Source organism: Crocodylus porosus, unplaced genomic scaffold (assembly GCF_001723895.1).
Source record: "Crocodylus porosus isolate Cpor-Errol unplaced genomic scaffold, CroPor_comp1, whole genome shotgun sequence".
NCBI lineage: Eukaryota > Metazoa > Chordata > Crocodylia > Crocodylidae > Crocodylus > Crocodylus porosus.
Genome location: NW_017728912.1, coordinates 15,489,076 through 15,512,262, shown reverse-complemented (window position 1 = coordinate 15,512,262; position 23,187 = coordinate 15,489,076). Strand labels below are relative to the sequence as shown.

Genomic DNA, 23,187 nt, shown 5'->3' with positions numbered 1-23,187 from the left:
TCTGAATAAACGTATCCAATGAATAAACCAAATATGTAGAAACTAAGATTTTAATCATGTTTTCTTTAAATTGGCATTTATCTGCATGGCCATCTCTATCCAAGTTCCAGAGAACATCAGTAGTATAAAGTCCCACTGCAAATAAATGTTTATACATTCACATTTTGCTGCAATATTTTAGGATGGTTAGGATAGCAGCTATTATGTTATTTACAAATAAATTGCAATTTTCTTCTCATGTGCAAGCATGTGTTTTGCTATCCTTTCCCCACTCCATCTCCCTTCCCACCAGACTCACCCACTCCAGGTTGGAATACTACAATGTGCTCCTCCTAGAGCTATGTGTGCTGGTCATTCTGAAATATAACTAGTGCACAACTCAGTGATAGTTTTAGTGATATTTTTTAGTAATATTTCTATCAGGGAGTATAAGAAAGATGTGCTCTGTCCACTTTGCTTTTTAACTTTTTCAAGTGCAATTCATGATAGTTTGTGGCAAAAAACAAAACAAAACTTGGCTGCTCACAGTTGTTGCTCACCTAGGCCATGTCCAGATGAACATGCAGTTAGTGGCACCACAGGCTTCTTTATGGCAGCAGAAGCCACATGTGGGAAATGTTAAAACATGCCCTATGCTGTAGATTTGTGGCCCAGAGCCAAAATTTGCTACCAGGAAGTCCCAGTAGCAGAAAAAAAGCTCTGGGAAAAAATGTGGAACAGTGCACATGACAGGAGCATGCAACAGCAAACACAGAGGCACCACCAGGGAGGTGGTGTGGCTGCTGGCCAGAGCATCTCCATTCCTTCAGTCATTCCTCAAATCCTCCAGCATGCTGGAAGCTGGGAGGAGCTGGGCAAGGGCAATTTACCTGAAGTGGAATAATTTGACTCTCAACAAAGCACATGTGTAGGGGTGTACACTACAGGAAAAAGTAGTAGCACAGAATTCCATAGGGGGGTGCACGTGCACTGCCTGATAGCACCAGCAGATCCCCTGACTGGTTGCACTCCCTGCTTAGGCAAGAGGCATGAGGAGCAGGAGGAAGCACTGGTGCCACACCCTGCAAGTGCCAGCCAGGGAATGGAGTGCCGTGGCCCTCCCAGAAATAGCCACAGCCCCTTCCAGAAGCAGTGATCAGCTGTCTTGCAAGTGGCCATGGGGGGAATCCCCACCCCCAGTCGGTGGTTTTGGCTGCAGGGGGACCTCCCCAGTTAGCAAGATTGGTTGAGGGGGACCCCCTCCTCCCATTGGCAGTGTTGGCTGTGGGGGGACCCCACCCTGGTCAGCGAGATTAGTTGTGGGCCATTGCTGACTGCTTGCCCCTGACTAAGGCAGCACCAGATGCCCATACTGCTACTGTTTTTGTCACTGCAAGCATGTGTCCCTGCACATCTGGACAAGGCTTTAGGATCCATTATGCTGACCATGATCTCAGAACCTGAAGTGTGATCTGACTATATCTTAAGAGTCTTTAAGTCAACATGTGATATAGTACTTGTGTTAGCTTTTTGGACACCAGCTGAGGGTTTAATGAGAGAGGAATCCTTAAATGTCCATTTAAGAAATACCATTAAAATGTAGTAGTACTGAGGATCTTCCCTACCAAGTAACACCAAACAGGGAAGAAACAACTTCTCTTTACATTGGTAGAGTTGCAACTATTAGGTTACTATTGCTCTAAGGGAAAATTTCTGCCCTTAAATTCTGAGTCACATGTACATATTTGAGATCAATTCTCGATATATTTCATTTTCCATTGAGGATTATAGGGACACAACTGAAAACAGAATGTGGATGAGTTCTTACCTTTATAATAGTTAAGTTAGCTCAGCTCAAGGTGTATAGTTAAATATAGAGATGCAAAGATCAATATTTTTATTCTGTTTTATGAGTGTTATTTTGCCAGTGATAAACGTGATTTTTTTTTTGTAATTTCCTTGTAGTCAGTAGTCATATAGGAATAGGAATTGTCCCTTCTACAGTTAATCAGTCATTCTTTTGGTGGAATTTGAAATAAAGCTAGAAAGCTGAGATGAGAACCTTGTGAGACACAGACCTGTTAAATATCCACCAAGGTCACAGCTATTGGCAGTATGATGGCAAAGTGCAGTTCTTAAAGAGTAAGAATATTGCTGCATATTGAAAGCAATAAGCATTTGTAAACTGCTACACTAAATCAGGTGCTACCGGTTGCATCATAAGTTTGTCTAGCAAAAACATGCAAGTACTAGAGTTTTAAGTCTATAAAATGCAGGCTGATACAGTAACATTTTTGAATGGCAAAGGGAAAAAAAATCATTATACGTCCTATAACTAGTTATGATTTCTCATTATACAAATGTGCCTTGAAGAGTCATATTACTGCAGGGTTATTACACCGAATAACTATTGACCCTTAGGTCACAAATTAAAATCAACCAGATCTACAACTCTATTTAAATTATAATACACCTCTCATTTCATGGAGGAATCTCATCATGAAGATCATAATTGCAAATTGCCCACCACACACATTATGCAGTACTTGGATTTATTTTAAATTAAAAAGTAGCATTTCTTTTACACCATCAGCATAATATAAGGGTGATTAAAACACATTTTGCAATACCATAATTTTAGTTTCTCTTCAACTTTTCTATTATAGAGAAATAAGTTACATATTTAAATTAATATCCTTGATGTGTTTTATAAGATGATGCAAAAATATATGCAGCAGAAATAAGACTACTCTTCTAGTTGCCTTAATAGGTAGTTAATATACATTTGCAAGGCTGAAAATAAAAATGAATTCAATAAAAAATGAATTTTGGAACAGGGTGGGGAAGAGGCTAGAGGGGCAACTTATAGTCAGACAAGTAATGAATGGATCGTATGTCAAGCACTGATGTCATTTTGCTTAATATCTTAATAGCCTTTATTGGATTTCATTTATTTTTTTGAAGTGGCTTTAGTACATGGAAAATATTTCCTATTGCTTATTGAAAGCGTGATGTTTAACTCCCTTCTCCTCTACAGGAAAAATGAGGCCAAGTGTTATACCTTTAATAAGATACCTAAACTCCAGAGAGAAAAATCTAATGACAACTCATATATATAAGTTGTCATTAGATTTTTCTACATATTCTCTCTATATAGATTCTCTATATATTCTCTCTCTCTATTTGAGAGCGAGAAGGACATACACACACATATATATATATATATATATATATGAGAGAGAGAGAGTGAGAGACAGAGGTTTATTGCTCTATTTTAAGGAATGGAGATTGAGGGGTAAGGCAGGGTTTTCATTTTTTTTCTTGCTTGCTTTGGTTTGGCTTGTTCAGCAAGTCCACTTAAGAATTAATGAAGACTTATAAAGTAACTAAATTTTTTTTCTCCAGAACATGGTAGTGTATTCAACATTCTTTGCCCAAAATTAGCTCAAAGCATTTACCTAAATTTATTTATTTATCTTTCAGTGAAATGATGCCAAATGTAGCTGAAAAATAAATAAAACCTGAGAGTGAATTAGGACGGGAAGTAAACAACCATAGGCTGTTATAAAAAGAAATTGAGATCCTTTCTACTGGGTACAGAGACTCTGAGCTTAAAATATAGTACCTTTGACTGTCAAAGAATTAATCTGTAGGTTACAGAGATAGGGAGGATAGTTTCTAATGACAAGATAAACAGAAAATGAGAACAGAAAGCATATGAAAATGAAATTATGAAATATACACCTACTCTCAAAGTCTGTGAAGTCAATGCAGAAGGAACATATTTTGTTAAAAGTAAATGAGAAGCATTTCAATGTGCTAAAATGGGAACGAGATTAATATCTCCAAATGTCGATTACTATGTGATGTATATTAAAAATAATTATCTATATTTTCTGACATTAAAATAGTCTGTTAAAAACTAATGGTTTACAACTTGGTTTAATTAACTTGAATAATGCAATGTAGCTACATTTTTTAAAATTTAAATCAGTTGTGCAAAGTTGGTCAGGCGAAACATTAAAAATGTTGTGCAATTTTTAGTTAGAATCAAAGAAAAGAGTGGCTACAACTAATTTACTGCGTTAATCCAAAAAGACATGTAATGTTTAAATATTTTAAGTCTATTTTTAAGTCTATTATCCTTGTTCAAAGAAAACTCTTGCATCTAAAAAGCTACTGGAATTAACAAGTTAATCACGAGCTTACCTTAAATATAAAAAATTGCTTGATTGATCATGCTTTTTAAAAGAGATGCTGTTGTAAATATAATTATTTTCAATAAAGGTTTGGAGAGAAAAATCCTACCAAGTTGCATATGAATTTTTCAATATAGATAAGATAACACAATTAACAAGAAGTCAGAGTGCAAAACAGTACCTAAATCACAAGTAATGATTTAAGTCTTCCGATTGAATGAATGAAATATTTTAAAAAAGAGATAAACTAACAGATGGGAAACTATTTTGCGTTACTGTAGTGCCTAAGGCTCCCAGTCCTTAAGCAGTATTCTATTGCACTAAAGGCTGTATAAACAAAGAACAACAACAAAAATAGTTCCTACGCCAATGAACTTTCAAAGTATAAAGTAAGTGACTACAGATGGGTAGAAACAGCTGGAGGCTTGTGCAAAGCATCTAGTATTTGCTTCAGATAAAGCTGATTCAGGGGACAGTGATTGGATTTGGTGACTTGAATTTCTGTCCCAAATCAATTGAGATGAAGCTGATTCAGAGAATTGGCTGAATCTCTAAATCAGCTCCATCCCCTGCCCACCCTCAGTGGCTGCCTCTCCTGCTCTACCAACTCCTGGCTCTTTAAAAAAAAAAAAAAAGCCCACACTCACTGATTGCTGCCAGGTGGGGGGGCAGTCACTGGTGCCCCCTGCTGCTCTGTGACCATGTGGAGGGCTCTGCCATGATCACCCACACCCGCCTGCTCTCTCAGCCTGCCCCCTATGGCTACCCTGCCCACCCCAGCTCCTGGCCCTTTAAAAATAAAAAATTAAAAAACCCACTCATTGGCTTCTGCCAGCTGGGGGACAATCCCCGCTGTCCCTTGCTGCCCCACACTGTGTGGAAGGGCTCTGCCGTGAGCCTTAGATGCTCTGAGGCCACTGCAGCAGCTGGTGAATTAAAAAAAAAAAAAAAAAGCTTTAAGGACCAGGAACTGGGGTGGGCAGGGGATGGGGCCTGGTGCAGTATATATAACTTAGTCTGAAAGGGGCAGAAAAAGCCCCTATAGTGTGTCCCAGACCCCAACGCCATGTGCCCCGATACTCACCATAGAGGCCCAAATGAACAGCAGCTGGGAAGAAATGCAGACACAAGCTCCATGGTTCCGGAGCTCCCTGAAGCTGTGGCTCAGCAAGGGACAGGGCTGGAGCCTCGGCAAAATGCAGGCTGCTGAAATAGCGGCTGGGAGAACATCTGAGTGGCCGGTGGGGAAAGATCGAGATGCCAACCAGGAGACACCAGCAGCCAAACAGAGGATTGACCAGCTAGAAAGCAGGCAAGAGGAGTGGAGCAGTGACCAGAGGGCTCCAGCACAGCAGGGTAGAAACCCAAGCTTGGGGAGTCAAGAGTTACACCGCAGCCCCACCAGGTAATACAGGTACAGTGGCTGGGGATGGTGGCAGGAAGCTGCTAAGCCACACAAGCAGGTCAATGGGGAGGAAAGAGCAACCCGGCATAGGAACTGCATGCCCCTCCAGCTCAGGAGGAGCAAGAGAGCGACCCCAGGTCAGCAGCGATCCAAAGGCAGTCATGCTGGGAAGAAGGATCAGGGAGGGGCACAGAGCGGCTGCCCACCTCCACAATCACTTGGAGGGAAAGGACAAGAAAGTCCCCCTGCCCCCTTCTTATTTTTTCTCCTTTATTTCAAGTAACAAGTGGGTACTGGGAGACAGGATCCCAGGGGTCCGTCGGCGGATGCTGGATGCTTTCTATTAGATTCATGTAGAGTCCTAGTCAGCCCCAAGGCAGGGCAGCTTTATGTACCAAGTGAAGCTGAGGAACTGACTGTGGGGGAAGATTGTACTGGCCAAGAAGGCCCAATCCATCCCAGTGTGGGCAATCGGAGTGAAAGGAGATATCATCCAGAAGACCTGCAGGGTCTGTCCAGGCTGTGGACGTGATAAGGGTGGTGTAAAGGGGAGGTTTGGAGCCCCACAAAGAAAAGACCAGGGTTGAGAACTCTTTGCTTTTGGGGGCCACCTGAAGGGAACTGCCTCCCCAACAGGGAACATCAAAAATGTGGCAGATGAGTAGGAGTAGTACCCATACAACCTAGGTGGCACCTGAGCCCGTCTCACCCTGACGTTGCTTGAGGGCAAGGCACCCATCAAGAAGAGGCTGAAACCCTACAACACCTACAAATAATTATAAATTATTTTATCTGATGCACACACAGAGGGTTGTCACATTTTTAAATCATAAGCACAAGGGACAGAGTAAAATTTGATTCTACCCATTTAATTATATTACAGTTAATTTAATTAATTTAATATTTTTTGCATGGAATATAAATGGCAACTGGATAGCCTGAATCACATACATACCTTTGCAAAGTAATATCCATAATATTACATTCTTGCTCAAAGTCCAATCAAGGTAGTAATAAAAAAAAGTCGTGTGTGACAAAACTCTAGATAACTCAAAAAACAAATTTGAAAAAAATTATGCAAGTTTGGCACAGTAAAGTAGCTGGAGTTAGGTTCAAATTACTTAAGACATTATAGGAGATCAAAGAAGCAAATTCTGAAATAATGGCTGAACATCAATCACTTAAATTAAAATGGAAGCAGAATAAACCTCAAGAATAAATTACAGACATAAGGAGTAGGGTTCTGCCGTGGGCGAACCTTGCAGGAGAGGAGGAGGAGAAGGGGAGAAAGAATTTGCTGATGAGAAATGGAGGATAGGGGTTTCGAGAGCTGGCAAGGGGGCAGTAGAAGCTTTACCCATGCTGGGGACTCAAAAACAGTCCCTGGCAGCTGCTGCATGGTCTGTCTGCCCTGCTCTTGCTCCTACAGCAGCAGGCAGTGCCTGTGAAGCTTTCTGTGGCTGCAAAAGCAATGCCATGGGGCTGCTGCTGCTAGTGAAGTCTGGTCTTTGCATGGGTTGGGGTGCAATTCTGGCACCCCTACTAAGTTGACTTACTTGCCCACTCCACATTAGGTTACTGGAATAAGTTACTATGCCAGCCACAAAGGAGGCATGGCTATTTTTCCTCTCCTATTTGGAATTTAGATTGGACTAAAATTAGAAATAAACCAAAGAGTGTTTTGGGCTGGGCTACCCCAGAGGCTTTAGGACTGTATTTCAAACGTCTAACTTGGAAGAAGGCATAACCTGTGCAGGTTGATTTTGAAGTCATAACTAACTCTGCCAGTAACGCACCTTGTATTCTTATTTTCTTCTTCGGCAATCCCTCACAGTGGAGGATGGTTGCCTTATCTGTGTTTCCAAAGATGGCTGGTGAGGCCTATCAGGGATTGACAGACTACAACAGCTCAAGTGCGCTTTCGTGTGGGGTGGATGGACTAAATTCTTGATTTGGTCCGTGATAGTTTCTGCTGCTCTTACTTTTCTATCTCCTGTTGTCATGAGGTTTCAAAGTACTGAGATACCTGCAGCAGACTCTTCCTCCATTTGGGGCAGTCCTTGGTGATAGTCTCCCATAAGCGGACATCATCAATGTTGCATTTTGTTAACTTGGCCTTGAGGACATCCCTGAAGTGCTTTCTCTACCCTCCTTGTGAAGGTACATTTTGGCTCAGCTGGGAGAATAAAACTTGCTTCAGCTGTCTGAATTGAACATCCAGATGATATAGCCACCCCAATTAAGTTGATGTCAGATGATCATCACCTCAATACTCATGGTATTTGCTTGCATCAATGTTAGCATCCTCCTGCATCTGTATTCGCACTGGATTTGAAGGATCTTTCGCAGGCAGCATTGATCAAACTTGTTCAATTAGGTTATTCATCACCTGAAACCATTATTATAGGCTGACACAAGAAAAGGATGAAGATGGAGACGATCCAAGGCTAATATCCACATGCCCAACCTCAGGTGTCCTTAGATATTCTTTAGTGATTTCATCTTTTTATCAGCTGCTAAGCAGCACAGTACTTAAACTCCTTGTGGCCACAGGTGAATTTTTAGTATTAGGCACCGCTTTGACAAAGATGATGATGATGATGACGAATCATAGATTCATAGACATTATGGCTGGCAGGGACCTGGAAGATCAGAGTCCAGCCCCCTGCCCAAAGTGCAGGATGTCAGCAGGGGTCATAGGATCCCAGCATTCAAATTAGGTGCCTGAACCACCTCCAGCTGCAGTCTATTCCAAACCTTGGGGGCTCAGACAGTAAAGAAGTTCTTCCTTATGTCTAGCCTGAAACGGTCACAAGAAGTTTGTGACCATTCTATCTTGCCATTCGTTGGGGCGCTATGGTGAACAGACATTCCCCCAGATCCTGATGAGCACCCCTTATAAACTTATAGGTGGCCACCAGATCACCCCTGAGCCTGCGCTTTTCCAGGCTGAAAAGTCCCATAGCTCTCAGCATCTCATCGTAAGGTCTGTTTTCCTGACCTCTGATCAGGAGTGTGGCTGTCCTTTGGACTCTCTCAAGCTTCTCCACATCCTTTTTGCATTGTGGAGCCCAAAACTGGACTCAGTACTCCAGCTGTGGCCTAACCAAGGCTGAGTACAATGGGAGAATGATGTCCTGGGATTTTCTTGAGAAGCATCTATGGATGGAAGCCAGTGTTTTGCTTGCTTTACTAGCTGCAGCATCACATTGAAGGCTCATTTTCATATTGTGGTCAATCATGACCCCCAAGTGTAGCACTGCTGGGCCTATAAGCGTGCTGCGGGTTTTTCCTCCCAAGGTAGAGAACCTTGCATTTTTCAGTGTTAAATGCCATCAGGTTATCATCTGCCCATTTCTTGAGCCTGTCAAGGTCAACCTGGATTGCCTTCCTGTCCTCAGGTCTGGACGCTTTACCCTAAAGTTTGGTGTCATCGGCAAACTTGGCCAGTCCGCTCCTGACGCCAATGTCCACATCATTAATGAAGAAGATGTTGAACAATATGGGCTCAAGGACAGAGCCTTGAGGGACCCCACTGGTCACAGGGCACACAGCACCACCACGGTTGACTTCCATCAACTACATTTTCTGGGTCTGACCAATTTGATGATGATGATGATAACATTTGGGGGCTGTCTTTCTGTCTAGACACCTGGTTCATCTATGCCTGTGTCTGGCCCTGCTGCTATGTAATAAGAAGCTGCTATTTGAAATTTTGTACACTAAAGGAAATGGGACATTTTTGCTCTTCTTACACATTAGAGTCCATGAGTTTGTGTAAGTCATTCTTTATCACCACCTTCTGAGTTTACACCTCCAGTACACACATCCAGAGTCTGTCTCTTATCTATTGGCAAAGTCTGGGCAACAGTGAGTGAAAGTAATCCAATCCTTGTTAGTTTCAAACTGCCCTTAGAATTCTTAATAGTAGTCATGATTACCAGTTCATTTAATTACTAGCAGAAATGAAGGCACTGCAGTTGGAACACTGGAAAGATTTATATTTTGTTCATTTTTTAGCATTCTCTACTAACACAACAGAAATTTAGCACTCAATATTTCCTTACATGACAGAACTGATGTAGCTAGGTAGTAGAGAATTCCTACTGAGTAGTGACATCCATGGCATCAAGCTCCCAGTTGTAGGCATAGTAATGATTTTCTACTGTAAAAATTGGGGAAGTAGGTAGCTAGACTGATACAAGAATGGTTTCCAGGATTAATAACCTGACTCAATAGGTTCAGGGTTTTCCATCATCTCAAAACAGATTTTTAGAAGTTCTTGCTGTGTGCATCTTCTACAGCATTGTCTTATCTCCTCTCTAGACAATTATTTATTCTCCTCCCCCCGCACCACAATGCTCTGCATTCATTGGTTATTTTATAATCCTATACAGTCCAGCAGTATTTTAATTTTCCTAAAAAAATGCTTTTTTTATCCTCAAAATCAACTACTGGCTTGTTGTCCTGTATCTGTATTCCTAGTTATTAACTAGTGATTAATGAGCCAATAAACTGTTATAAATATGTAGCTTTGTTCAATAAGGAGTGAATGGACAAAATTGTAAGATACGTTCACAGCTAGAGCAATAGCCATGGTGAAAGACAAGACAAGACAAGACAAGACAAGACAACAAAGGATTTGGGACATACACAATGCTGATCTAATGAGAATATAAGGATAAATGAATCCCTGGAAAGAATATTGTAAATAGTAACATCAGTGAAAGAATATATAAGAAACAATGCATCATACATTAGGAACAATGGATCATACATTAGGAAATGTGGCTTTAACTACCTGCATTCTTATTTTAGTTCAGAAAAAACCCAAAATAAACCTAATTAGCTATAGTATTTGGAAATAAGCTGAAAGTATTTTTTTCTATTGAGTTGCCCAAAGATGGATTATATTTAATAAACAAGCTGTCTCATAGACAAAGACAATAACTGATTACAGAAACAATTTAGAAATGTCACATCTCACATGTTCATTTGTTGTGGAACATTTTTGCAAAAACAAACAAACAAACAAAAAAGATTATGGAAAGGAAACATTTGCGTGATACTAGTTTTCTTTATTTTATTGTTCCCTAATATAGACAGAACAAAACAGAGAGGCTTCACATATTTTAACAGATCCAAAGGGAATGTGATGCTTCTAGTTTCTTACAGCAATGAGTTTCCAAGTTTGTTTTAAAGTTCAAAAATTGGTGTTCAAGGTGAATGGCTACCCATTGCTAAAATGGGACAAAGCAGGTGGCATGGTAATCCTCTCATGGTACCAAGTTACTTCTTTTAACAGAGGAAAAATAGGTGAGTAATAAAACATTCCTTTAATAAATATTGCTTTAGGGATTTGGCATAATTTATAGAACAGGTTGAGTGGAAGAAGTACAACTGGTGTACAGTAGCAGAGAAGGGCATGCAGTAGGTGCTGAGAGCTCAATGTATGTTTATCTGGTAGCTGAGACCAGCATTCTTGGAGGCAAGGTGAGCTGTGATAACACCAGTACACTCCCCCCTGAATCATCTGATGCCAAAGTTAGGGTAAGTTCTTGTACTTTAACGTGTAAGAAACCAAGTGATATGCAAGTCAGGTACTGTTGGAAAGATATTGGAGCCATAATGTGAAATATTAAAGATACAAGGATTTTTTGTGGGTGATATAGTGTGGATGTATGGAGACCTCAAGACTTTTTCCCACCACCTAAGTTTGAGGCAATATTTCCACGATGAGGATTAATGTGCTACAAAGTGGACTGGACAGCACAAGAAGAAGGACAGCTCCTGGGATCCACCTGAGAGTTGCAGACCTTTGTATAAGTTATTTCTGCCTCTGTGCACAACTTCAGTCCTGCATAATGGAAAGCCATACCCATCCTTAAGAACAACCCAGATATTTTCATACATCAAGATGAGGGAAGTGCCACTTTTGTCATGAACAAAACAGTATACATACAGGAAACAAAGACAATTCCTGACAGAGGGCCCCATAGCACAATACTATAAGGAACTAAATAAACTCTTAAAGAAGTTACCTCTAGAAACACAGGAGAAGATGATTACCATTTCCTAGGAATGTAGGCCAAGCAACTTTTACTTATTACCCAAGATCCACAGACCTGGCAATCCAGGACACTCCATTGTCTGGCATTGGCACCATCATGAAGGGAGTTTCTGGTCATGTTAATGCTCTCTTAGCTGTTGGCTATTTCAAGCCCCCATAGAGTTTGTAAAGAAACTGGTCTCTATTGGCAAGCTTTGAGCAAATTCCCTATTGGCTACCATGGATGTCTAGTCTCTGCTACACCAACAGCTCACATGAGGACAGATTACAAGCCATGAAGAGCATTAGCCCTGATGAAAAAATTGCTTCTGGCTTCGGTTTCCATTACTTTCTCTTACTTTGTCCAGACGCTTTTTCCTATTTCAGGTTTCGGGTTCCCTATACCTGCAAATGAATGGTACTGCCATGGAAAAAATATGGCCCCCCAGTATGCCAACATATTTATTACAGACCTTGAAGTCCATTTTCTTTGTAGCTGTCTACTCATCCTCCTGGTATACCTCAGGTACACCGATGGACACGTGGGACAAAACCTCTAGCGAAATTTCACTAGGACTTTAAAAACTTCCACCCCTCCAGCAATTTAACTCTAGAATATTACACTCCAAAAATTCATTCTCTAGATAGCACAGTAAAAGTTTGCAATGGCCACATTGCCATCACATTGTATTGGAAACCAGCCAACTGCCATAGATAACCTTCATGCTACCAGTTTTCACCCTAAGTACACCACTAGATCCATCATCTACAGCTAAGGCTTACATTGTAACTATATCTGCTCCAAACCTACCAACCAAGATGAATACTTTAAGGATCTGGAATAGGGATTCTTCCAATTACAGTACCGTCTCAAAACTATAGGCACTCAAATCAACAAAGCCAGACTCAGAACTCTCTCCAACCTGCTACAACACCAAACAAGGGTCAAGGGCAACATTGTTCCTAAGGGAAAATTGGTTTTAGGTTGCAATGCTTCAACTTAAGACCTGGTTTTCATGTCACTCAACAGAATCACATTCAGTAACCAATTGGGTCATAAATCCAATGACTGCCTGTATTGGTATTACTGTTTACTGATTGGTTTATTGTTGTTGAGATGTTGTGGATTTGCTGCTCTTCTGTTTTGGCACTGATTTTACAATATACACTTCCATTAACTTTAACTCTGTATTTGAAGTTTTCATTGGTGCCTTGCATCTCTGGATGGGGCGAGGCTCTGGGGCAACCTCCAGAGGGAATTAACCTTTTGAGTGCCTCAAATCTGGCAGCTGGCAGGCTAACAACCCTCTGTTCATATATTAACATTTCCACTGCTGGGCCTGTCTTCACCGCCATCTTCCTCTTGTTGTTGATATCATCCAGAAAAAGCTTTGCCTCAGTAACATATAATGCTTAAGGATGTGACTAATGCAGCAAAGCTTGTTGTGTTTCCTAAGGTTTACTGAATATATATTAAGGACGTCCATTTGAATTATGTTGTGTTGAGAGTTCACATAAGAATTTAGCACAGGGAAATACTTACCTTTACTGTCACAGCTCCCATCTATTATTAGAATGACTTGTGACAAAAAGCCTGGTCTCACCTTGGGGTGACAGCAGAATTTGGGGGTCTATCCTTACTGCCTTGTTACATTTCCTCAAGTTTTGACTAAGTCTTGCTTACAGGAGACTTGTCTCCCCCTAGTAAATCTTAATTTAAATCAGCATTACGACCAGACCTTATACCTTAGTGGGAAAGACACCCCCAAAATCTTGGTGATCCCTGGGTTTGCAAGAGAAAATAGGTTTGTTATCCCCATTGAAATGGAATTCCTGATGTTGCCAGCTGCCCTGAAATCATCCTAATAACCACACAAAGTCTAAGGTAAAAGGTCAAAACAGGTGTATTGATTGAGATAGATAAACAAAATAAAAATGTTGTTAGGTTTGTAGATGGATAGAAAACAAACCAAAACCAGGAATGCCTTACTGTTACTTTCTTGCCTGAAGCAATGTCCTCAGGTTCCTTTTTCCAGAAGCTAGAAATCTCTGTGTTCCCCACTCTTCTTGTCTAGGTTCCCTCTTAACTCTAGACTTGGGGTGTCTTCCCTTTTTTTCCCCTATGCCCTTGGATTTCTAGTCCCTTATCTAGGGGAAGTGGATGGCAGGGAGTATGAAGTGTTTGTGTGTTATGGAAGAAGCACTCTCAAAGTGAACCACTACAGATTTGTAAACCTGATTTTTCCTACAGGCTGCATCAACACGAGACACTGGCAGTACAGTTGTTACTACACAGGCATTTAGTACTTGCATACACACACCAGAGTTACTGAACTGTAGCATCACCAAATGGCTTTTAGGTGATGCTGCCTGTGACCCAGCCATGTCTCTCCACAGACAGCAGGCAGGCTAAGATCATGGTGGGAGGGGGGAGAAACAGCTGCCCTATCCCTTTCCCTCAGCATATTCCAGGCTCCCAGCCAGGCTGCGACTAGCACAGGAAGGGTGGGGAAGCCCGCAGTGGGGTCCCCTCCCTTCCCCCTGCTAGCTCCAGACCCCAAGCCAGGCTGTGCCAAGCATGCTGGAAAGCCTACAGTCAGGGTTTTACTTCCACCCCAGCTGGGACCCAGGTCAATTCCTACCAGAGCAGGACATGGGAGGGCTCCAGGCTGTCTGGGATATTACATCTGGAGACTGGGCTACCCTGCTTTGCTGGAGCAGAGAGCATAGGCCAGGGCTGCACAGCATCTTGGGATGCTGGAGGACTGAGTTAATTGAATTGGGAGGGTATCTGGGACAGAAATTCCATAAACTGGTTTCACCTAAATCACTTAAGTCTGATACTACATTCAACCAGGTTTATCTTAAACCAGTTTCAGCCATTTTGAAGACTGGTTTATGTGCTTACATAACAGAAATTTATATTCTGTTATAGGTTTAAACTGGTTTCTGATCACTTAATTCGGTTTATGTGTAACTTCTGTCCCTAGCCTAAAATGTATGCTAACTAAGACATATTATGGACTTGGTACATAAACTTGCCCAGTAACTTCAAGAGATCAAACTAACTGATCATAGCAATCCCTTCTGTCATGAACTTGCATGAAATTGATTGGATAAATTCAAACGGTATCATAGTCTTTGATGTTTGCTTATCTAGTTACAGGTGCACAAATATCACAAAGACCAAATCTGCACTCATGATCCATTACAGTTTTCGGAGGGATTGTTACTAGCAAAAACTGGATGCCATAGGTGCAGCTAGTGTGAATGTACATAAAATTTAGGGTAAACAGGGGCTCTTTATAGCAGCTTAGTTTATTTCTTAGCAGTAGATTTTACTTGCTGGTGATGTGAAAATAGTATTTTGCCTTAAGGAACCTCCTATATAGAATCCATGGGAGAAGTGAGTAGAAAAAAAGCATTCCAAGTTGAACGTAAAGTAGATTTCTCTCAAAAAGTAAGAATTCATAATTTTAAGAAAAATAAGTGGCAATTAATATTATAATAAATCTCACTCATCAAGGTAGTCCACAGGCACAAATCATTTTCATTTCAAGAGGTTCTTTGCAATACTTAGAGGACACCACAATTGAAAACAAGCAAAACCTCCGTGATTCTTAAGTATAACTATTTTATGATTATAAAGAGAAAAAAGAAACAAATTTAAAGCGAAAATAGTATATGGACAAAATCATTTTCCTGGTGTTATAATATGCTTCTCTATGGAGAGTTTCACAGAGATTATGTCTTTAAGAGTGGATCTGGCCTTGGAGGGACCAAAGCATATTATTATTCAGTTTAGTTCAAAATCCTGCTTTGGAGCTTGTATACGCAGGGGCATTCAGGAAAGTTAATGTGGATTAAACTAGGTGACTTTTTAAGTGCATTAGTTAAACTGTATTAAATAGCTACATGGCCAGTCTTACTAAAAATTAAGATGGTCTTATTTTGAGGATTAATGGTTTACTTTATGGTTGTAGATAATAGAATCTTTTTTTATTAAAGGAAACTAAATTGGGGGCCTGTATTGTTAATAGTGTTTGCTATTAAAACTGTTTGCAAACACTATTAACAATGCGGGACTACAAACTATAGTATGCCAGAGAAAGATTGCAGAAGAGACCAAGGACTCTGAAATGCCTCAGTCCCTGTAATTATGAAGAATTTATTGGATAAAATATGCCCTACATCAGAGGTAGGCAACATACAGCACAGCTGTACTGGCATGGGCACAGCTTCCAGCTGGTGGGGAGCTGGTACCAGGAGTTGAGCTCCTGCCAGGGAGCTGGGGGGTTGAGAAAAGTGGCAGTGATGCAGGTACAGCTTCCATGTACCTGGCCTCAGCTGGGTGCAAAGAAACCCCGTGACACCACTGAAGCCATCTGACCTACACCAGACCAAAACCTTGTCGTGCTGGAGTGTGGTTTGTGAAAGGTTGCCAACAGCTTCCCTATATGGTATTAGAAAGTAGACTGATATTTGTTGGCTTAGAAAATGGTATTTAAATGTTTGCTTTTTGGGAATTGGCTTATAGGGGTGCGTGCAATATATTAATGGTTCAGGATGGGCAGCAGGTGTTAACTGATTTCTAAAAAGCTTGGGTCTCACATGTACACAATTTAATAACCGTCAAAGCAGACAGGCTGTCCAATAACATAACAAGGTCAATGGATACAAACCCAGCCTGGGAAGAGGGGAGTAGTATAACTGACAAGCCCTGCCCCCTGACAGGTGCCCCACCCCACACCCCTGGCCCCACCCTTGCCCACCATCTTGGTGCTGGAAGTCCCACCCCTAATCCCCAACCTTTGTCACCAGAAACCCTGCCCCTTCTCCCCCAGAAGTTTTTCATTTTGGGTTGTTTCTGGCCATGAAACAGGAAGTCCTGCTACATCACATGCCCTGATATCAGAAGATCCTCCCCTGACCACCATGTTGGTGGCCATCTTGGCTGCCATGTTCTGTCCCAGAACACCCTGTTTTCATCACATGGCCTGAGACGTCATAAGGCCCAACACCCTGGCAGCCATGCTGGTGGCCATCTTGACTGCCATGATACATCCCAGAACACCCTGTTCCATCATATGTTCCTGTGACATCAGAATGGGCTAGGCTGGCAGTCCCTGGCCTGTCTCATGTCTAAATCCTGTTGGAAAACCCTCCAAACCAGGCCACGTATTTTCTGAGACCACACTAATGCAGACAGAAGTAAATATGGATTCTTACACTTTGGAAGCCTCAGACATTGTTCAGACCTCTCTCGGCAGCACTATAGAGGAGATCTAGGTGGTTGAGACAGATTCCCAGACTCCCAAAATGGATACACAGACCATGGCAGACACCCAACAGACTGCATCAGAGTCACCGGCAGAGACCATGAGAGTGTCAGGCAAGCTAAACCCCAAGGGCTCTGCTGAAGTAACTAATCTAGGTTTACCTTTTTTTTTTTTTTTTTTGAAGGGAGCAGCTTTCTATGGTAACAGGGTGGGTCCATGTTAACTGTATCATCTCTTTGCACACGGAGCAAATATGGATTCTGTACCAGTAAGGCACTTTGTTCCTGTCTTAAAACCAAGCCCTAAAAGATGTCTGGCAAGAAAATACTACCATAGAAATAGTTCTGAATAGGGGGAGATTAAAGGAGAGTAGTGCCCTAATCCAAGGGTTTTCTGAGATGTTTGATGGCCAGGTGCCCAGAGTAGATGCTGAGGATTCTGGAGAAGAGACGTGTCTCATTTTGGATGCTGAGGGAAAAGATGTCTCCAAGGGGGCAGAGGGTCTGGTGAGTGGCACCTGTGGGGTGGGATGTGGGGGTCTTCATTAGGTGCTGGTGGTGTGGGGTGGGAATTAACTATGAACTCCTTAAGCAGTGGTTAAGTAGAGTTTCTCCTTTAAAATCCCTCTGCCACTTGGCAAAGCCTCTCATGACACCAGAAAGAGAATGCAGCAGAAGCCAGCCCTGTAACCCCTGTATTTGAAAAGAAAAGCTGTTTTTGTGACAATCAGAGAACTGGTGGTTCAGAAAAAGAAGGTTCTGTGGCCTTTGGAAGATAGCTAGGAAATGAACAAACAGGCCCCATCTCTCTGCAGGGCCATAGAAGGTTCATGAAATCTCTGGTACATGTTTGTTATTAAAGCATACTGAAATATTGCTTGAGACGGAGACTTTTTGAAGATTGCAGGGGCTGTCTCCTATGGGCACCAGGTCAAGGAAGTCATGACTGTATGGACCGGACAGATGAGGATATAAACCAGAAAGTGTAGGAATTTTGTACTCAGCTGTCTATGGAGAGTATTCCAAATGCTATAATTGTATTAGGTTACTCTATGGGTTGTCTATGCCTCACTGAGAAACATTTAGCTCAGGGTGTGGTGATTATAAACCATATTCACTTGGCTGGAGACCCAAATGCTGCTTTATATGGTGTTATTCATGAGGAGGCTAAATCTCTGGTACCCTACCTTGAATTCTTAATTGGAACAATAAATTACAAATTCCTGCTCCAGAGAAAAGTGTAGCCAGGATATAATGTAAAACTAGGAAAAATTGTAAATTATGTACAGATTTTGATGAAAATAAATCTCATTAGAAATACCCAAAAGACTGAAGAATGACATCTGTGAAAAAGTAAGGGGAGGATATAGATGGGGGTTGGAGGTATAAAAGGAGTCACAGTTAAGGACACGGTGAGACATCTTACAGAAGAAACAGTCAGGGTGGTACCACCCCAAAATTGAATGGATTTGAATCCATCACAATGAGTCTACAGGAACGAATCAGAAACCAGTATTGAAAAACCAGGGCAGTCCTTGATGATGATCCCCCAATCAGAGGGAGGGGCCTCATAAATATCAAAATATCATAAATATAAAAATCAGAAGGCATCAGGATATAACCCTGAGAAGCCCAGAAAGCAACCCTTCAGCAGGAAGCAGCCAAACTTTAGACCAGAAAAATCTCAGAAGGGTCAGCCCAAGGCAGGGTGTATGTAACTATTTTTACTCTATGCGTATAGACAACTTTTCTGTCTCATCACAGTGTCTTTTACTTACTGTTTCTTGTGGTCTTCATTACAGAGGATTTATCTAGTGGGAAAACCGCAAGTACTACAGGCATCTTTACTACAGAAAGGTAAAAATTAATTTAACGATGGAGGGGTCATCTATGGGTGTGTGAATATAACACTTAAGTCAGAACATCATTTTATAAACATTTGTCCCAAAACAGAAACCCTTCTTCACGAATGGAAAACCAGAACAATCATACCCCTTCATGTCTTTACCCCATGGTGAAAGATACATTTTCTGAAATCAAGCTTTTTGAAACTGTGTGTGGATGTATGTTTTGGGGTGGTGGGTTTAATTCTGCTAACGGTCTTTTAAAGCATGGGTGTTTCTTTCAGCCTTGTAACTGTTGAAACTACATGCATTTTGGGGTTAGAGGTAGGGTTAGAGTTAGGGTCAGAGTGTGTGTTCATCTTGAACATTAATTGTTGATGATGAGATGTCAATTTTAATGTTTCCTAAGTGATCTCATGCAACACCTCCAAAGAGCGAGATGAAGTTCCAGAAACACCAGAGGGATGCGATTTAGTCTGAAGGCCTCCAACAGCACTCACCAAAAGCCACAGAAACACTGAGGATCAGAAACCCCATGGATTAGAACCCGCCCCCCCCTCCCAAAACAACAAAAACCAAACCAAACCAAACCACACACAGAGCTGAAGGACACAGTGAAAAAAAGAAAAGAAAAGAAAAGACTGCATGGTTCCTCAGAGGAAAACACCACCAAACCCTGAGAGAGTCAGGTGTGAAAACACGAACATTCACAATGCCAAAGCTGCTGTTTTGGGGTCTGTGAATAAGAAACACAAGACTGATTACACACACACACACACACACGTTTTAGAAGAACCTGATGAGGTTTGAAAGATCATGATTACTTTTCAAGCAACAAGAGAGTTTGGGGTTTGTTGTTGGTACCCATAATGCCTTGAAAGATCATGATTATTGTTCAACCAAAAGAACAGATGCTGTATAGAGGGGAGGTGGTCTGTATGGCCCTGAAACTAGGCATGGTATAACTAGGCATAAGAGGGGAGATGCTGACAAACCTGAGAACAAGTGGCTTGTGGGGCAAAAAGTAAGGGCCTGTTTAAAGATGAGAGTGGAAAAGGCTAAACACCTACTGAGAAAGAATAAGAAATGCCCAAATGCCCCAAACCTTCCCAAGTCTGTGGAGCCAGAGATCAGGTCTTGTAAATGTGATTTTGAAGACCTTCTAGAGTGTCCATTGAAACCTCCCTCACCTCCTGAGCCTGTGGTGCCAGAGAGCAGCAGTGGTGAAAATGAATTGGAAGACCCTCTAGAGAGCCCCTCAAAAACCCCCTCTCCTCCTGGGTCTGTGGGATCAGACAGTAGGGATGGTGAAAATGATTTAAAAGACTCCTCAGAGGGTCCCTTTAATGTAGTCTCTCCTGAGCCTGTAGAGGATGTCTTGCCAGATGTAGAAATGGTATGGGTGAAAAGGTAGGAGTGGACTATAGCTATGTTTGGAGCCCAGAGGTATATAGAAGAGTTTCATTTTAGGAATCTGGAACTTCTATGAGAACATGTGGCTTTTGAAGCCATAAGAAGGCAGGTAGAATAAATTGTAGACTATCTTCGCCGTTTATTCACACCTCTGATTATGTCCAGCTCCATATTAAGGCAAGTGGTATGAACAGCTGCTTATATTCTCCAGCTATTAATTTAAATAATATGTCCACTGACCTGTTTCTGGAGTGGATCAGTAAGTTGTTACAAAGTCAGAGAGAAATACGGTTTGATTCAACATTCCGGTTGACTGTGGTAGTTGCAAGACAGGCGGGTGGTGGCACCTGTATAGTAATAAACTCTATCCCCTATTCCCAAAATACTGCCAAAGAGAGACAGTATTTAATTGGTCCAAACACCTTTGATACTTGACTGGATATGAAAAAGGTTTTTGGGGTGAGAAACTATTGTGATCTTTGTCAGGCATTGTACAGTCATACCCATGCATGCAGGTTGTGGTGCTGCATCTGTCTGAGCCCAGACTGTGCAGATAATGTGGGTGAGGCACAGAGGTGTCCTAATTGTAAACTGGTCTGTCATTCCTTATGGTGCTTAGAGAGATGCACAGTTCTGGCTTCTGAAAGATAAGATTGACTGTCTAAAACTTTGGTTTATAAATGTAAATCTTATGTGGACAAAACCATGAATGCAAAGGGTGGCAATGCAAACAGTGCTATGGGTGGATCATGGATGTAGACAAGCACCAGTGCTTTATGCCATGGATTACTGAACCTGAAATAGGGGAGGGTTACATTTTTTTTTTTATGATTTTGAATGTATGTAGGAGACCAGGATGCACATACTAGATTACATATGCACAATGGAGTTAGCCCTAGAAACCCCCTGGGAGGCTGAGACCCAAGAGACAGAACAGGCTTGGGAATTTAAGGGTGAAGAATGACTTTGTTAAGGTCTTTATCAATAAAAAGTACCAGGGCTACACCTTCATAGCTCACAATGCTAAGGGCCAAGACAGCTACTTCATTGTTATCCAGTTACTAGAGGAAAAAATGGGCATGAATCTCATTATCCAGGGTGGTGAACTCATGTGTATAGAAGTCACCAGTCTAGATAATAGCTTAATAGATTTTTTTAAACTTTCTACCTATGAAACTTAGCAAGCTCCCCCAGGCCATGGGGTTCAAAGAATGCAAAGGGCATTTCCCACATTTTGTTAACATGAGGGAAAAATCAGAATTATGTGAAGCCTCTCCCAGAAGCAGAGTACTATGGGGTTGAAAACATGATGCCTAGTGAGAATAATTTTTAGAATGGTATCGGGACAATTGTGATAAGACCTTTGATATCCAAAAGGAGCTGGCCTGTTATTGCCAGCTAGATGTAAACATTTTGAAGGAGGCCTGTTACTCCTACAGGAATGAAACGATGTAGATGACCTGGCAGGTAGAGATGGTGAAAAAGAAAGGCAAACTCAAACATGTAAATCTCTGCATAAACCCTTTTCAATATCATACTGGCTTCTGTCTGTATGGCCATGTACAGATTTATGTTTTTGAAAGACCAGACCATAGCACTAGTTCCCCTGGACAACTATCACAGACAGACAAAGATTTTCGATCCCCTCTATCCAGTGGCTCACATACATCTCTGAAACAGAAAATATTCAAATTCATCATGCCTTACAGGGTGGGGAATTTCAGGTGAGGGGTTATTTTTTAGGTGGCTATGCTATCATTGATGGGAAACCCACAGCCTTTGAGTTGAATGGCTGTTTTTTCTACAGCTGTGTTGCTTGCTAGAATGAAAGCAAGTGGAACCCATTGACAGGGACAACCTACGTGTTTCTGAATTATAAGCACAGGAAAGGGCGATTATCTTGAGAGTGGGGTTTACCATGAGGACCATTTGGGAGCATGAGCAGAGGACTTTGTTAGAATTAGATGAGGAGCTTGCAGCTTTCTTAAGTAGAACCTCATTGCCTTCTCCTCTGATGCCTAGGAATGCTGTCTTCAGGGGGAAAACTAATGCCATCTGTCTCCATTACAAAGCTAACCTGGATGAAAAAAATCACTGTTCTGATTTTACTAGTTTACCCCTTCATAAACAAAACAAAGGAATACCCCATTGGACACCCAAAATCATTTACAACTATTTCAGCCCCCTGTTAAGATATTTTGGGCTGGCCAAGGTGAAACTGTACCTGCCATGCAATCTCTTTTTCCCTGTGTTGCTTGTCAGGGTGAATGGGAAACTTATGTACCCACTATGCCACACCTGTGCAGAAACAAATCACCTGAATTGCATCCAGGAAAGGGTCCTGCTGGGTACCTGGTGCACCCTAGAATGGAACAAAGGTGTCACAAAGGGGTACAAAGTAGAAATACAACAAACAGGAAGTCTCAGGGTATCCTGCTGGTGTACTGACAAAGAAAAACAAGACCAATATGTGGCCAATGTATTGCAAAAAGAAGGCGTGTCTTTACACCCTGAGTATATTAAACCCAACCCTGTAAAACATCAAATTGCAGAAGTACTTCTAAATTCTCTGTGGGGTAAATGCGGCCGGAGGACAAACCTCCAAAACACCAGTATCATTGGAGACCCCAAAGACCTCTTTGGCTGTCTCTTTTCTCCCAGCTATGACATTTCCTCCTGTGAATTTATTGATGATGAGACATTCTGCATGTCTTGGAAGCACACCAAGGAGCATTACATACTCAGCCAACACCGGCTTCTTTATAGCATGTTTCACCACAGTGAATGCATGTTTAGAGCTGTATGATCTGTTAGACAGCCTGCAAGACCAGTATTATGACACAGACTCCATTTCATAGATTTCATAGACATTAGGGCTGGAAGGGACCTTGGAAGATCCAGTCCAGCCCCCTGCCCAAAGGGCACGAAGTCAGCTGGGGTCATAGGATCCCAGCAAGATAAGCATCCAATTTGCTCCTGAAGGTGTTCAATGTAGGTGCTTGAACCACCTCCGATGGCAG

The 23,187-nt window shown here is 41.7% G+C and overlaps 1 long non-coding RNA gene across 1 annotated transcript; it reads left to right on the top strand.

Annotated features, from left to right (window-relative positions):
- The first annotated feature begins 2,330 nt into the window (after nucleotides 1-2,330).
- On the top strand, nucleotides 2,331-19,689 carry LOC109309558. Its single transcript, XR_002100961.1, has 3 exons — nucleotides 2,331-2,341; nucleotides 17,658-17,666; nucleotides 19,594-19,689. It is a non-coding gene; the product is annotated as an uncharacterized LOC109309558 (long non-coding RNA).
- The last annotated feature ends 3,498 nt before the right edge of the window (nucleotides 19,690-23,187 follow it).